At 38.0% G+C, this 16885-nt stretch overlaps 1 protein-coding gene across 6 annotated transcripts in view; it reads right to left on the bottom strand.

The window, feature by feature from the left end:
• The window catches only part of TENM1 (teneurin transmembrane protein 1), an 848278-nt gene that overhangs the window by 563182 nt on the left and 268211 nt on the right, over window positions 1-16885 (bottom strand). The gene's annotated exons all lie outside the window — the stretch shown is intronic.

The raw sequence follows: 16885 nt of genomic DNA on the forward strand, positions 1-16885 counted from the left end.
GCCATGAACAAAACCATACCGCGGTCCTCTTTAAAACTGTAAGGTCAACACATTCATTTCTCAGTTCGTTAAACCATGATCTCTGTTGTACTTATTTTTTTTTAAAGCTATGCTGATGAGCCAAGGCTAATTCAAATGACAACGGGAGAAGAGCCAAAGAAAAGTCTGAAACCAAGGAACTGCCTGACCTTGAACAGCGTCAGCAGCGGGCCAGGCTGCCGACAGAGTAAAGCTGATGGAAAATGCGTAATGTGCCCAAATGGACATAAGTATCTACCCCAAACAATGCTTATTGATTATCTCATTACTTCAGCACTTGTCCTCCTCATCCAGCAAAAAAGTTACACCTGGGGCATCTCAGCCTTTCACAAAAAGGAAATCAAACAGAATTTACCGTTTCTTTAATGTACGACTGACTCTCGTAATGAGGAGGAGGGGACTGTGATCTTGGGAAAGCTTTTCTCATTAAACTGTCAATTCTGTGTTTCTAAAAAATTGATTAAGCGAGCTACGTTGATGATCCTGTGAATTTTAACAACTTTAAGTCAATTACACCAACATCCCGGCACAGTTTCGATACTGATGCTGGGATGTTATCTTTTACATCGGAATGAAATAGTCTCAAAAAGCCAGGGCCAGGAGAGAAGGATGTGCAGGTACAGAGGTCAGCTCTCTTTACGCAGCCGTCATAAAACACATAATTGTTTAAAATATTTTACAGTAAATGGAACGAGATCACTTAGAACACACAACAAAGCATCACTTTTCAGAGCCTACAATTATTGTGATGCAGACAGCATCTCTTCCTGCTTCGACTGCGAATCAGATTACATAATGGGAAGGTAAAATGGAAGTCAGCAGCACAAAGTCCAGAGCTACGTGCTATTTTTATCTTCTTAAGCTGCAAATGATGCAGACTACCACCACCACGATCAGGAGTCACACACATCCCCCTAAGTCCCTGGTTGAGGAGTGCAATATCCATATGCCCTAGGAAAACCTAACCATGGGAAATATGGAAATAAAACCAACAAAACAAGGGGAAAAAAAAGCAAAACACCTCAAAACAGTTAAAATGTCAGAATTAGTCCATGAAGACAGGCTGAAATGGATTATCATGGAGCCCTTGACTTATGGTCAGTCACTTACTACCTTTTGCAAAAAAAAAGAATATATTTTCTCTTCTATCCCTGCATGAAACTTCTACCTGTTGAATTTGCAAAACTGTAATTACAAGAGATCCATGTTCTGTTTATGCATTTGATGTTTCCAAGACTGTAGGCAGAGTGAGATCTATTTTAGAGTTAACATTTTCATTAGTTTAGAGACCATGTTGTTGTGGCAATGACAAAACATCTATTTTCATGGACCACAGCCTTTTATGCAACAATTGTGTCAAATCAATGTCATAAAAGTTTTTGTTAGTTGGGTTTAGTTATTTTTGGCCATTTTAATGCTCAGGAAATTATTCTTAGGGACTGAGCATATAAATTTCCATCTTGTTTCAATACTTTTGATAAACATGAAAGCTTCATGCTGTACTTGACTTTTGGAGAGAGGAGCAATATGCTGGGTAAGGTACAGAGCTTTTAAAAACAAACCAACAGTTCTCTGCATTGATTTATGAAGTTTCAATGAATAGTATCTATAAAAGCATATTTTCTACACCCAGTAAAGACAGAGTTCAAACCCCAGCCCTATGTTCTAGACTGGCTACTGCCCCAGTATTACTTCATACAATAGATGTCTATACGAGTGATATTTTGCAGAAAATAATAGACTTGTATGCCAGATACAAAGCAAGATTTCCTTGATATATATGGTTTTACTACACCTGCCTTACAAATAATGGCTATGTTATACTTTTTGCACAAAGGCATTCAATACTTTCTACTTAGAGGCCAAAACAAAAAGGGATCAACACTTAAGACTTCATTCTCTACAGAAGTATTACTTCTGGGCTAGACCTTTGTGAGGACTGAAAAAATGCCATTCTGTGAGCATGACTTCAATGAAATTATTTTATTATCTTCAGATTTTAATTACAAACTCCACTTTTGGAGAAACATGAGAGCACAGCAGCATGGAAGAGTGCCCGGTGCATTAGATGTGGGCAGGCTCTGCCTCCCTGCCGTAGAACCAAGCCCAGCGAGCGCTGACCTAGTTTGATGACTTTTCTTCAGCATGTATTTAACCTTAAGCACTGCTGGGCTCTGTGCAGTCACTGGTCATCAATGGACACTGCACCAGCTTTCAAGCACTCGCTAAAGTAAGACCAAAGTATTATTTTTGCCTATTCTCAAAATTGTGCAAGGATTTTACACTATTAGTAGTACTTAAGCAGCTATTGCTAGGGATAATGCAAGGAAAGAAAGTATCATCGCAGGTATTAATTGCATTCCTATATATAAATATATGTTAGAAAACAAAGCTTTTTATTATTCTTCAATTAAAAATAAAGATGACCAATATAAGTAGCGTCTGCCTTGAAAGTATTCTTATACTAATCAACTTTAGTCTTAAAACAAGGTACATAATCGCCAAGTAGTTTACTGCTTCAAGTTAGTAATACATAGACAAAACCTGTATGAATCAAAGTATAAAAATGAAGAGTATACCTAAGAATAATTATTATTTTTTTTACACATGGACATTTTCATGGACATCTGACATTTTATTTTAAAAGAAATTAAAGCACTTGGCACAAAAGCTCTTGTGAATGGTTACTCTGCTCTTCTATCAACAACTTTCCATGTCTCAGTGGGAAGGATTTTTTTCAATTTACCAGAACACGAAAGATAAACTAGCATACACTGTATATTAATCACAGCTAACCCTAAGTCAACCTTATGACAAGTAAATTGATATTCCAAAGTTGCTACTTGCTATGCTCACATTTCTGCCTTTCCCCCTAGTGAGATACTAAATTTTCATCATTTTATTTTTAGTCCAAACACTTTAAACTTTCCACAATAAACCCCATTCACCAAATCAATTAACTTGTTCAATTTTTAATAGTCAGTGGTATTCTGTAGTTTTAAAGCAGTTCTAGAGGCAAATTCTATGAAGGCCTACATTTTTAAGCCCCTTTTATCGGATTGTTTCACTGCTGACCTCAGGGACTTTAAAACATCAGATTAGAGCTCGTGAATTCCAGACTTGTGTTGATAAAATTGGATTCCTCAAAGTTTGACCTGTGGCAACAGTTTTGTTTTGCTTTGCTCTCTTCCCCAGCGGCAGCAGTTTTCAGAACAAACGAAATACACAACAGTCAGTGAATGACTGAACGGATGCTGCACCAAATATTGTCACAACAACACTCACATGGTAGGAAAAAAATATGATGACAGTTAAAGGGGAGCAAAAATGATTTAATGGCATTCATTTTCTCCCTCACCAGGTTGTCCATTGGTTCAACGCCGGATGTGAGGCATGTTCTGCTGATAAATCAAACTCGCCTACATTAATCTCTAAAATGAGAGCTGCTCAAGCCCTTGTATACTCAATAAGGTTTCTTTTTCCTTCTGTGAAATCTTAGGGACCTTTCAAACATTTCCCAGTGTGGGCTGGGCAGGGAGCAATTCACTAGGGGTTAGACTTAGTTCACCTGTGAATCCCAGCAAATCTGCTGGGGACATAAAACTCAGACAATGCGGCATCTGCACTGCCGCTCTGTGCAGGAAACATGGTTTCTCACCGACATGCTAAAGCTGCCCATTTCCTTGATGGCACTGGGAATTATGCATTTCATACAAGGCTGAATTCCGTCTTCCTATTATTCAGTATCGTTAGCAAATTATATTTTAGCCTTAAATCACGGGCTTAGACTAGCAGAGAGGGAAAGGTGATTTTCCCTCCCTACTTTCCCCCGTATGGTTTTAGGCAGCCACAATGCATTTCACATTTATAATTGCTCGCCACAGATTCTTTTCAACCTTTTGAAATCCTTCCCCCAAGAAGCTGAATCTTTTCTCTCAGAAATCTTTCTCCTCACACCGTGTAAATTTAGGATAGCTGAATTCCTGAATAGCTTTTTTAAATCACTGCTGAATTCCCAACGTCTAATACCCTAACATCTAATGCTTCAGCTTCCAGCTGAAGATGAACTGATTTAGATTACAAATAAAGCACACAATTTTACCATGTGGATAATCAAAGCTTAGAACAATTTACCTACAGGTGTACTGAATTCTCTGTCGCTCAAAGTCTCCAAATCAGCATTCAATATCTTTTTATAATATAAGCTCTAAATCAACCAGGGACTATTGTACCTTATGTAAGAGTTACTGCAGGAATTTCTGCATTACACAGAAGAACAGACCAAATGATCATTATAGGCTATTTAACCTTAAAATCTGTTAATAATTTATTAGAAAACTCACACAAGAGCCCCATAAGCCCACATAGTTATCATGTGGAAAGATGAGAAGGCAAACCTAAAGCAGTAAAACCCTTATAAGTGAGAACAGAACAGGGAGGCACAATCTGGATAAAGCAAGTTTCAGTTAAGAATGGCAACTCAGTTAAAAAAAAAAATCCTTGAAAATAGATTACTATTTTTTACAGGTGAAAGCTAAAGAAACCAAAACAATAACCCTAAAGTAAAAAAACACTCATTGGTCTTGAGAAACTGGGGGAAAGCTGGTTGAGCACAGCCATTGAGATTGGCCTTTGTAGCTCTCACATTGTGAATAAAGCAAAATTTATTAAACAGGATTATTGACAGTGATTTATTAGCACTGACATTTAAAAAAAAATCAAAAAGCAGCCAAATGAATATCTGCATATTAAGCAGGTTGAGAAAAAAGAGCTTTTATGAAGAAACAAAACAAGGTAAACCCAAGTTTTGCAATGTTGTCCGTGGATATCAATTTTCATTAGCATTTTATGGAAAGTCACCTTAAGAAGGCAATAGCACTGCTGATAATTCTGATTTCTTCCTGCTTCTTCGCTTCCCTTCTGAAGTGTCCTCACAGACTAACAGAACCAGTGACTTAGGAAACGTGCATGAATCTTCAGCTCTCAAACACATTTACTTATGCATTTACTTATGTGGGGTACATTCTTTAACTCACTGACAACCGACTCTGAAGCACCTAGAGTCTTTTTTTTCAAGTGATGCTTGTCTGATAAACAAGAAAGCGATACAGAGAAAAGCAGCTGACCTGCTGAGTGAGGTGTTCCGGAACACCGTGGCACAAAGTTTGGTAAAACATGTCAGCATAAATACTTCTCTGAAAAAGTTAATGGACAAAACATCTGGAATCTGGGTGCATTTCACTGATCTCTCCCCTTTCCTTTATTAAGCCCCTATTACAGAGCCAATATGACACTGATTCTGTTACAGAACCACCAACAGCAAACTTCTCGATAGCACCATCAGATTAAATTGATTGCTGATTTCTCTAGAACACGGATCTGCTTTCCTATAGTTGGAATGTATTATATATTATTAGTCCTCTAGCCTGCAATATTTTTGAAGTAGATATTCCTTAAATCTATAAATTGATCTTTGTGCTTTAAGGTCCTGCTTTTACTGCTAGCCTACAAATATTTCTACACAACCATGGTTTTGAACCATCTAGATACCCCTCTCCCCCTCCCCCCCCCCCTTTTTTTCTCTTTTAATTGAAACAAATAAATAACAGCAAGCCTGCTGCACGGGCAATGTTTAAAGCACAAAGTTAAATTCCAACTCAGAATGGAGGTCAGATAGGCTGTGAAGTTTTAAAGTGATACCTGCCACCCTGGTAATACACCTTCAGCCACAGGGCAACATGTAGGAATAATTCAGTTCCCATTTTTGAACTCTGGCTACCACACCTAAGGGAAAGAGGTGGTTATATTAGGGTGGATGCTCCCAAATGTCATTTAACATTAAACAAAGTTAATGAAAAGCTCTCAGAAGGTCATTATCTGTATGCATTTACGCTTTGAGAGAAGGAAGCAGATGACACTTCATAGCAAGTCCATTTAGAGGCATCAGACTGTTGAAAGCTCTACTTTCAAAAATCATGGCCAGCACGGCTAACACTGGGCACACACAGACTGCATTTAATGTCATGCAGTGGCTGAGTCCCTTCACCATTCTTGCTACTCTGATTAGAAAGCCAAAATTAGATACTGTAGAGATTTACCCAGTATCCTGTACTTTAACATTCCTCACAGTACTTGAATTCGAGGCAGGGTTTAGTGCAGGAGCAGCAAAATAGTTCACCAGAGGGTGAGAGAGTTCTTCAGTTACGATGTAACACCCACCCCCAGAGCTCTCCTGCATTGTATATATTAAATAGTACTGAAGAATTTGGTTTTATAACATTAACAATTTATTTTTTATTAATAAAAGTGACATATAGGTCTCTTTCCAAGTTCTCTAAGCAAAAAAACGCATCCTGCATCATTAATAGTTTTTTCTGAGGATGTTGTAGTCTTGAGAATACACAACCAGATACTACCAATTTGGAGGCTGCCACCTAATTATCAAAATGTAAGGGCATAATCCTAGGAGAAAAACTGTTCTTGCAAGCAAGTGCCAAAGCCGAGAGTATTTCTGCTGTAACTAAGAATATTTCTATTAGGCCACCTGATCCCTCTAAAAGATTCTCCTCTTAGCCGGATCTTGCCTGAGTTCAGGTAAGACTGGCCTCTCTCCCAACTCTTCAGGGGAAGTTTTGGCAGCTCTATTCCTCCCTTTCAGAGAAAAAACATTACATGCTACTAATATTAGCTTTCACAGTTTGGGAATATGCAAAGTTTGGAAAACACAAATGTGGCTTTTTCTTCTCAGATCAGCTAAATGGCAAATAGAGGTTAGTATCTGCCAGAAGCAATGTATTATTCTGTATTGAAATAAAACCTTCATTTATTATTTTTCAGGCTGTAACTACTGTATCCTGCAAGTCGCGTTCAATTCAGCAAGTCACTTGAATATATGCTTACAGTTAAACTAGGTTTCATAAGGCTCTATTTGATATTAGGTATGTACATCACTGAATATGGAAAATGCCACTATATTACTTGGCTGGCCCATCTTCTGTACCCTCTAGGCTTCTTAAGATCAGTTATATTTAGGTGGACATATACTAGTAATGCAGCACTTAATACATAAGATATTATAACTTGTCTTTATTGAACATATCATCATCGAAAATTCTTTCTATTAGACAGTTTCTGCAGAGATACATACTAGGACCAACGCAACATTCAACCCTTCATTCTCAAGAAATCAAGGGCATAAATTTATCCTGGGCTACACAAAAATTCAAGTGACTGGGGACTCCTGAGCATCAAGCTTCCTTTGCAAGACACACCACACTATGGAGTCATCTTATGGCAAAAAGACTTAAGGGCAAAGTAATTTCTATTAATACAGATGCCAAAAGGATCAACAACAAAAAAACCTTCAGATATCAGATGTCCAGGTTCAAATGTTGTAAATCGGATGGTAATTCCAAGAAGGCATTCTGAAAATAATCAACCAGGGTGCTTAACTCGCAACAAGTACTGTTTGTTTTAAAAACCTGAATATTGGAGAAAATAGTTTTTACTTCCCCCCCTCCCCCCCCCCCGATGAACTCAGTATTCTGCTCATTATACCTAGTATTTCACTTTCATTTTCTTAAAGCACACTTCTGTGTTATACAGAGCTGCACCATTAAATTTTCATATTCAGTGGCCTTGTAAAAGCGTAAGAAGCACACAGGAAGACAGTCTGCCTTTGAGTGCCTCTTCTGAATTAATCAGTCAACTGGTTTCTGCTCAAGTTTCAGCTCACAATTCTAGCAAGTTGATTATGGCAGGTTTGGGTTTGCCTCACTCTGCTCCTGCCACATGATAGTAACAAAGTAAGCCCTGCAAATTAGTAAAAGTCAAAATGGAAAAACAGTACTTCTAAGAAAAAAACAGCTCACATGGATCCTCCTCATTATCTTTAGTTACAGAACCTATCCTAATGGTTTTCCCAAGGTTCATATTATTAAGATTTCAGTGTGCCGAGCTCTAACTCCTTTCTTTTTCTATTACATAAAGGGTGGAAAAAAAAGGGGACAATCAAGGCTCAAAGAAAATATATTAAGTCTCCCACCTGACATGGCCATTTCATCTTGTGTGTAGGAAGAATGGAGCTTCAGATGCACTGTCTTTAGGGAAATGGGATGTTACAGATAGAAGAAAGGGTATCCAGTGCATGGGGAATTGGAAAACTAAATAAGGCTGGATTGAAACCTTAGCCTGAATAAATAATCACGGGATCTTATCTTTTGCATGGGTTAAAAAACTTTTTCCTCAACATAGAGAAAGGGTCCCCTGGGATGCTCCTGAGCCCCATGCAATAAAAGATGGTCTCTGTGAAGACAGAGTGACAGAGGTGGAGATAGGCCTATGGAGCTGTTTCTGTTGCATACTACCACAATAGACAGCACTTGCAGGCAGGCTTTTTATTGTTTTTTCTTCTCCTGTCGGTGAAATCCCATATCCAAACTAGAAATATTTAGAGAAAACCAATTATCTCTTTTCTTTAATCTTTGCTGTACTTCCCCCCCCCCCTCCCCCCCCCAATGAACACAACATGCACCTGATGATCACATTATTACAATACTTTTGAACCTCCAGATCCTTTATGGTCAGTGTTGTAGTTTCCAAAAGATTTAAGGTTCCCTTTAATCAGAGGAATATCTCATGATTTTTAAAGACCTGATAAGGAAGACTACCACTCTCATTTATCTCCTAGCTATCAAAAATCGTCCTATAAGGCAGAAGAAAGAGCAGATTAAATTGGGTACAGAGGCAGGAGCATCCTGAAACGTATCCCTACTACTCAGGAAATAAAGAAATCTTAGACTTTCTGTCTAGAGGCCACACAAGGTTCCTGTAAGGCTTATTTTGTCCCTTATCAACTGTGAAACACTTTAAGATCCTTGAGGAGCAATCACAACAGTAAATATTTTTTCATTACCAAATCCGTAGTGTATATGATTAGACACTGGGGTTGTCTGCTGAATTGTAGGTAACTAATCTTTATAGAAAGGGTGCCTGAACTGTTACTTGTTGATACCAGTCGCTCACATTCACATCACGTAAATTTGATATTCCCTCTATTTTGGTTGCATTTCTATCGTGGCACCAGCTTTAAAAGATGAATATATAAAACACTGACAACTTGCTATATTAAAATGTGGAATAAGTAACAGCTTGATTTTAGTTAAATCTATTTTATTTAGGCTTCAGCATATTCTGTAGATTAATCTACGGACTTAACCCTAGTAAAAGAGGTGGCTAAGACCTTCCTGATGATTACAGTGCAATAACCCAATACCCAGCTGTTTAACTATTAAATTCTCAGTTCATTCTTTTTTCTTAGCATACTTATTAAAAATTGAAACCTCTAAAGCAAGCTGTCAAATTTCTCACTGAAAACTCCAGAAATATATTTACTTTTAACAGGAAGGAGGAGTACGTTGGTCAATCTTGGAAATACATACCGATCTGATCAGAAAGCCAGTGCTGAAACTGATTTTAAGCGTGATGAAGTCCAAACTGGTAAAATTGGGGTTAAAGAGTGCTACCAAAAATTATTTTGCATATAAAATATAGTTTCAAAGAGAAAATAAAACGAGGTATAATTTAATTGAAGCCACTAGACTATTCTCTGCAGTATTGCTAATGTTCATACAATCAGTTGGGCAAATAAGGAAAACTCACTAAAAATGGATGAAGTTTTCCAATAAGTTTTAAAGCATTTATCTCTTTTACTATGAATCATGTGTAGAAGTTGCACAGGTCTCCAAAGTACCATATTTCCAAAAGCTAATTACATCCATGCCAGATAAAGGAATGAATTAAACACCACTTGGTTCATCCATTCGTTTACAGAGAGTTTATTAGGGAAAAAGGCAAAGCAACTGGATTACAAGCCAAATCCCATTTCGTTTCTTTCTGCAGCAAAATTCCTGTTTATTGGGACTCGTTTGTCTTCAGTATTTCATTTCCAACAAAGTCATTGTTAAAAAATAAAAGGCCCCAGCTTAAGCCAGACAACATTCAGGTCTTTATTGCAGCAACCATATTCTCTGAAAAGATGGTATTTTCTTCTTCCATAATATTATTTATCCTGTAGCACACAAAAATAATCAAGAGATATATATACAAGAAATATGGATCAGATGTAAAAAGATACAAGGACCAAATTTCCACATGCGTTCTTTCCACATGCATGTTCGCAAGCTACTGTCAAGGAAGAATAAATATGAGAAAATATACCTAAATAATTATGCCAAGCCAGTTGGTCACAAGTTACCCCTACCCCTATCCATTATAAAGTGAATGTATACACCAATGGCTATTGTATACTGAAAAAAGATGCTTTGATGCATTTAAAATGCATCATTTTAAAATTGTCAGCCCACACCTCCAGTTTTGCCTGACCAACAAAAGATAAATGCCAGTGACACAGTAATGTGCAAATTATAAATAAAACTGTAAAAAAAAAAATATATTAAAACATTTCCATTGAGAAACCACACAAATAGCAATACACAGTACAAGAATTGTGGTATTTTTAAGGGAAATATGTACGTGCCCCTATGGCATAATGTTGTTAGAAAGATTTGTTTTTGAATTTAGTGCTGGAATGGACAAAGAAAACCGTTATTGGGCAATACTGCCAGGAGATTACATTTGAACTGTAAATGGCATCAGCCCAATTATAAAAGGAAACTACTGGAAATGTTCTGTTGTTGATACGGCAGAGAAAAACAATGTTTTCTGACATTAAAAGGAATACCACAGATTTTATGCATATTCTCTGCTGTGCACATAGCACGGGCACATCAGGGTTGCATCTAATAGGGTCTTGTATAAAAAGCCTTCATAATTATTTTTATATGGAAACCATTTTTTTACTTCTCCTATGCAAACTTCCCTTTTCACCTCACAGTACACTGTACTGATTTGTACCCCACATTTCCAAAGCCACAGCACCTACCATAGGTCATGGAGGCAGCAAATCAAAGACAACGTGGGGCTTCCAACTGAGGAATTGTTTTTCAGTGGAGACCAACCTCATCTGCATGAATTAAGTACTAATGAGCTAAACGGGACTGAGAGACTAGGGAAAAACAAAGTGGGATGATTTCATAATAGCATCTACATGCACTGCAGAGCAAAACAAAGGAACTCATTTATTAATATTTTATCGATTGTTACATAAATAGAAAAGAAAAGCATCAAGTCCAGTGGATAGAGTTGGCGTAATAAACCAAACTACACAAGCCACATACTGCCTTGGCAAAAAATGAACAGAAGTGAATCTGTAAGTAGTGAAAGACTCACTTTGAAGAGTCAGGTCTTTTTTAAGATGCCTATCGTTAAATTAGGTAGTCATGTGTCACTTTTCACTGGACTGAAAAAAAAATACAGCTTCTGTGAGCAGCAGGACGCAGCGGCTGCACCCCCTTCCAGCGGGGGTTCTCAGCCCCCAGCTGTCAGAGCAGCATTGACACAGTGCTGTGTAACCGCAGCTTGCAGGCAAGTTCAAGATTTAGTTTTAGCTCTTTTTCCAGAGCTGCCCATTTAGCTATTATCTCAGCAACATGCAAAATGACTACAAATCCTTATATGCAACAGCTTCACGTAGAAGAGCCTTCAGGCTTGTCTTCTGGCGACTCTGCAGACATTAAGGCCCGGTCCCACTGCCTTTATTGTCTGACACAGCGACAAATCTCGGTGTGTCCAAGTGTCCTTGAGGTTTGAGTGAGTCAAGCATCTAAGCAAGTGGCCTCATTTTTCAAAATCTCAAATTGCCTTTTTCACCTTTAAGAACCCCCCTGCTATTACCACAGAGCAGATCCTGACAGACTCTTTGCTGATGCACAGGAGGCAGCATTTTAGAAAACCTTTCATGCTCCATGTTTGGATGTGTCAGAATTGCAGTTCCAGGAGGGAAAGAATATGTCACAGCAGGAGAGGGAGGCATTTTGAACCACCACAAAGGACTACATCAAAGCACGTCCTTTTCCAAGGCGCTAAGTTGTGCTGTGGCAGGAACGGGAGGAAGGAGACTCTGCTTCTCTGAGCAGACGGAGGATTAATGGAGGGCTGTGGCAACAGATCATAATTTCGTTGCATGCAAACCCTTGGAGAGAAAACACTGATCATGGATCTAATAACAGAAGCATTAATAAAGCATAGAAGCTGATCGCAAAAGTGTACAAACATTGCCCAGATGAATCATTCACTAGCTTGCTGCACAATCAGCATATGCTGGGGCCTGGCGTGCCCCTTGCACTGCTCCTGGAACTGCCCCTCGGCATCCGCCCGCAATTAACAGCCGGCCACTCCTTGACAGGAGACTGCAGTACGAGCACGCCAGAACCTCAAAGCGCACCCCACCGCCTCGCTATGCTGGCAAACCAACTTTAGAAGAACTCTGGCAATTTCTGCATGCTGAAAATGTAGTGAAGATGCACAGCTAGGGACGTATCTGCTAGTTAGAAAAAGAAGTTTATAGAAATTTTTTACTTAACATTCATCTTGAATTACTTTACAACAAATGAATAAAAACAACAATGAAAAAGGAGAACTACCCACTAAACTTACAGTGTTTAAAACTGGAGATGGAAGTTGATTCCAGACTCAGGCCTACTTTTAAGTGATTTCTGTGTAAGAGCATCTGCCTAACACAGATGAAATATAAACTTTATGTTGTACTATTGCTAATTAGCAAAACAACACCTTCCAATTTGGTATCATTTTTTTGCAGTGTTCTAGTTATCTACAACAGGATCTTTCTACTAACTGAGGACAGACGGAGATGACTACCACTTCTTCCTTTCTGCGCAGTGGGGAACTTCTAGGATCAGAGGCTTCGTGTGGACGAACACTGCCAGCCAGCCACCTTGGCACACACAAATCCTCAGTGCGTACGATTCTGGTTTTGCTAGAAAGTCTATTACAGTTCAAGAGGTGGGAAGAATTTGTCTTCTGCCTTCAGAATACATCGTTTGGCACTGATGCTGTAGGATTTTTTTATTTATTGTAATGCTTTCAGGCATAGATAAATTACTTTCAAGGTAAACATTGATCATAGGATAACTTAGAGAAAATACATAGCACTAAACTAAGCCAATGTAAATCTTAAACCTGTGCTTCTGCCAAACCATTAGTTAAATGTGCTTCTCACATCTAAGTTGCTCTTCAACAGCTTGCAACAGCTATCTTCTCATGGGAACATCTCTCTTGTTACTAACGGAAACGCCTGGAGAACTGGTATTTCACCATTGCACTAACAAAAGACAGATGACATCAAGTAGGGGAAGAAGTTACTGTTCCTCTCCACTACTGATATCAGATGGTGGATGGAAAGAAAGCTTTTGTTACCTTGAGAAGGCACCTGAGCTGAAACAGATAGAAGATCCTGTCGCCACTCCCTGCACCACTGGGTATGATGTGGCAAGAGAAGAGTATGTGGCAGCAAGCAAGGAAAATGAATTAGTAATACCCAATCTTTTTGTGGGAAGAACGAGAAGCATTCCCAGCAGTAAGACAGAGATTTTCAAGGCCCTCAGCACTGGGGTGTTGAATCAAACCAGAAAGTTATGCGAACAGGCACCCCAGTTTGCTCTGAAACTTTCAAAGTGCAAAGCCAGGTCTCAAGTTCTGTTCACAAAGCAAATACAACCAAACTTCAAGTGGAGGATTTATGATGTAGAATGACAGCATACTGACTTGCTGAGTTTTAACATAACTTTTTTCTTTAGCTGCACTTCCCACGTGAAGCCTGTACATGTAACCCATAAAGCCTATGCTCCTGAGAGGCTTAGCAGCACATCCTGTTGACGCAGAGCACAGGCAGGGCAGGCATTTGGCTTAAGCACTTGCCCATGTAGACACACACTCTTACAGCAACCTGTATAAAGAACTAATAATATATTCCTCTCTCTCTCACACACACAGTTACATAATGCCACTTTTGGTCTAGTGGACACCAGAAATAAATAGAGCAAAGCAATAACAAATGCAGACTTTCTCCTGAAAATACCTATTTCAAATCCCAAGTTACCTAATGTTTACTGTTTAAAAAGTAAAAAAGAAATGCAGAAGCCATAGAAATCATTTAAAAATTAGTTAGATAATTCTTTTACAGAAACAGTTTTTTTTTTTTTTTTTTTTTTAACTTTAGCTATAGCTGTTAAAATGGGCAGTCAGCTGCAGTAAAACTCTGCCACAGATATTGGATCATAGGATTTAAGCCCTTCCTACCACACCTCTTCTCAAAATGCAACTGTAATGGAAGAAACACCAAAGGCTTCTGAGAGGATTTTGCCTTTGCTGAGCTGTCAGAAAAATTGTGCCTTAATTAGTTTTTGCGTCCATGATAGTCCCCAACACCTGCTCCAGCAACACCTTTGACAATGGCGTGTAAAGTCCTCCCGTGCACTACAGCTGGGGATTTCACAGTTTAAAATTGTGAGGACACAAAGCACCTATTGTCAGGTCTGGCCTGCAGTTCAAGGGTCAAAACAGAGGATAGAAATCACAACAAGATCTACTTCTAAACAGAAGCCAGGAAGGACATTGAGAAAAATCCACTTTAACATCGCCTGTGTTCTCATCCTATACAGGACACAGCACTAGATTTAGTTCTTTCCTAACAAAGAATACACTATCTAGATAAATCAAAAAATGGGTACATAAGCTCAACATATCAAGCTCTTCACATATCATATAACTGACAGTACAATAGATATAAAAAATACTGTAATTTACTCTTGTCAGAAGAATGAAAAAATACACCTGAGTCTCTATTTGCTGAGCTCTAAGTCCATTCTCTCACTGAATCACATGCTTGCCATTCATGCTTCTATCCACAATGCCTCTCATTTTGTTTTGTTATTAAAAATAATAGCTAAAGAAAGAAGAACAAACAGGATATATCTGGCTAGACAACAGACATAAGTTTCCAAGAAATGTGAGTAGAGAAAAGATGAGACAAAATAAAATTTAGATTTCACAATCTTGACAGCATGACTTTAAGCTTCCTGTTACAAAGGCATTCGAGATCACACGCACACTTTTGGAACAAAATAAATTCAAGTTTTGCTATATCCAGACATTCATGTGGAACACAGCCTTCTGATCTACTGGTTATCTTTGAAATCTGCCCCTAAAGGTAAAGAAACAGCCCAAGCTATTGAAATATTTCACGTAAACCAATTTAAATATAGATGGTGAAATACACTCTTGTTATTACAAAATTAATTTTGGAATAGCAAAAATAACAAAAGCTCCAACGCTCCCTACAACCAAAGAAAGAAATGCTTGAATAGAAGAGATGTAAAGAGCATTTCTTAAGTAACAGACTGGTCTAATCCACTTAAATTTCACAAGAGTTATCTTCTAGAATCTCTTTGCAATGCTAATATACAAACTAAATAAAGAATACAGTATTATCAGGGCCAATATGCATGTGTTATATGCAAATTAGTTTGAAAACTCCTAAAAAGTACTTGTATAGTTCATGCAAGATGAACAGACTCCTCAAAATAAGGTGAAATAGGGCTGTTGATGAGATTTCCAGGAGGTGCAGTGTGTTAGACCGATAACTGCTAATTTCTGAAAAGGCTTCAGAATACTCCAGGAAGAATACTTTTGGAAAATTAATGTCTTCATAAAAACATGTAAAAGCAATAAACCCCTGAGATTAGCAATAGAGCATCTGTTAAGTAGTTTATTTTTTATGTTAGTAGAAAGTCTGACAAAGAGGTCATGCCAAGTTAGTATGTATGTCACAAGTTACACTACGTTTATTTCTCTGTGAAGCATAAAATATTTACTATACTGTAATATGCTGCTGATATTAAATAATTCCATCAAAGCCAAGACACACAAAGGGGGATTTGCTGATTTCCTATGAAAATACCAGCATAAATCGTAGGTTTCTGTATAATTATCTAAACCAGCCAAAAGACCTCATATGGTTTCTTCAGGCCTGTTTCTCAAGGCAAAAATAGAAATGGTGCTTCTTCAGGGAGAAATTGCTCAAATACATAGACATTAACACTGGCTTTCAGCTCCACATAACCTCATTAACTCTATTGCTACCCTGAACAAGGACCAAATGTTTTCTCAATTACATCAACCCAAACTGACTCACAGGTAATAATGGCAGTGTAAATATAAGAAAAGAGCCCCATTGCACTAACTGAGCACATGCGTATGACTTTCTTATTTTACCAGTCATTAAACAAACCCTTTCATATCAGGATGCAGCAGGAGCTATGGAAGAACCATCACTTGGACAGAGGCAGTCACCTGCCAGAGCTGTCTAAATAATACAGGAGGAAAGCTGTCATGCTTGTATACCCCAAGGAATTTGTAAACTAAGGCACGCACCATACTTTTCAACACCCTCATGCTACTTTGAACACAGTTCTTTGCTAACCATAAAAAAAAAAAAAATATTTTGCTTAGATCTAAGTACTCATGTTTGTCTTCAAACACCAATGATTTGTGGTATAAGCCTCTCACACTGTCAATGCAGTAGCTGTTTACGGCTACTTACTGTTGATAAACAAATAAGTAATACAGTCAACACCAAACAGATTAGAAATTGTTTCAGATAGTTTTCTGCAAATGGTCACTTTCAGCATAAAAAAATGACATTGAGGAAGAAAGTAACATTTTACTTCAAAAAATTATCAGCCCAATATTCATTGTGAAAGTACAACAGTAGGGGACATTGAAATTTAATGTAATTATAGTGGTTATATTATGAAAAGCCTACCACTCCATTTTATTCATTTCATTCGTACTCCCATGAACTCCTTTTCCAGAAGGAAATGGAATTTTTCATTTCTGTGTACTTGTGGCTGATTGTGTTAATGTAAAG

This window comes from Anser cygnoides, chromosome 13, assembly GCF_040182565.1.
Source record: "Anser cygnoides isolate HZ-2024a breed goose chromosome 13, Taihu_goose_T2T_genome, whole genome shotgun sequence".
Classification (NCBI taxonomy): Eukaryota; Metazoa; Chordata; class Aves; order Anseriformes; family Anatidae; genus Anser; species Anser cygnoides.